Raw genomic sequence first — 1,436 nt, 5'->3', positions numbered from 1 at the left:
TGTTGTATCTAGAGGGTGTTGAAAGATTACTGCTCTGTTGTGGTGTTAGGGTAGAGTAGCGAGTGAAGTCTTAAAAGCAACATTCTTACAATTCCTTTGAAGTTGGTGAATTATTTATTCATAACTTTTATGTGTATACTTGTTAATTTTCAAGCCCTAGGGTCACCTGGAGTTGTTCTTGAGTCTGGCCTTCTTTACTATGCTTCAATCCAACAAAATAGTCATCATTTTAAATTGCTGGGTCACATCTGTTTTTACTTGCAGTTGGAAGGTGTAGTGAACCACATTGAATTGGACTCCCATCCCTAGCAGGTCCACTTTAGAGTGATTTGGTGCAGTTGAACTTGATAAAGCATGCATTTGTCTACCATCACTCTAGCTTCAAGTAGAGGGTTAGTGATAATGGCTATTATACAGTAGCTTGGTGCTATGCATTTTAGTGAGTAGATGAGGAAACCAGTACAGATCATTCATGGTTACTAATAACACCTGGACTGTAAAAACGTATTATCAAGCAACCAATGGTAGTTATTTGAATTAAAAATCCACCTAAACAGATAAACGGGAATTAAGGTATAGGTTAGAATGGACCAATTATAGTGCGAAGCTTCTACACTATATGTGACCCAGTCTGAGAAAACCGGTCTTATCGCCCATGTCAGCAGATTTAATTTTTCACCCAGGACACACAGCTACATGAATAAGCTATCTAATTCCACACTTAGAATCAGCTAGACTTGAGTGGTCTGGTTTTGCTGGCTGCTTTTCCTGAGCCCAGTGGCGATCCGTACGTGTGGTTTGGGGCCTTAATGGAGCTCTGGTCAGCCTGGGAATGACTGTATGTGGCTGTACAGCTCTGTGGTGTTGAATAAGTACCTCTGCTGTAAATTTCCTTTCATTTTAGCCAGTTTTGAGACTTCAATGGCTCAAACCTTGGCCTTCCTATTCAATTTTTGAACACCATTTTGTCCGCCTTCCAGGGCCCCTGCCTCCCACCCAATTTGCAGCACGCCTGATACAGTCAACCTTGGTTTAAAAACTATCTAAAATGGCGGGAAACTTAGTTGTTGGCTTCTTGTACAGTGGATGCTCTGGAAGGTAAGGAATTGGTGTAAAATGTGTGAACATTTGGTACACATAGCTTCAACCATTGGTGAGCTACAACACACTAAATACTTAAAACCGGCATTTCTCGATACTTTGGCAATAAGCCCGGTTTTGTCAGACTGGGTCACATATATTAGATCATTCATTGTGTCGAAAGACATGTGTACAAGGCAATCAGGGAAGGCAATAGCCTATTAACAAGGTCCGCACACAAAGTACATACACATATACACATGAGAACAAGTTAATATTTATTGCAATGGATAAGACACATAGCTAGCTACAAAAATAACAGTTAGAAAATGGTATGCATATAAAACCTTTTGATC

The sequence above is a fragment of the Dysidea avara genome, chromosome 1 (assembly GCF_963678975.1).
Source record: "Dysidea avara chromosome 1, odDysAvar1.4, whole genome shotgun sequence".
Taxonomy (NCBI): Eukaryota; Metazoa; Porifera; class Demospongiae; order Dictyoceratida; family Dysideidae; genus Dysidea; species Dysidea avara.
Note: the sequence above shows the minus strand (reverse complement) of the source record.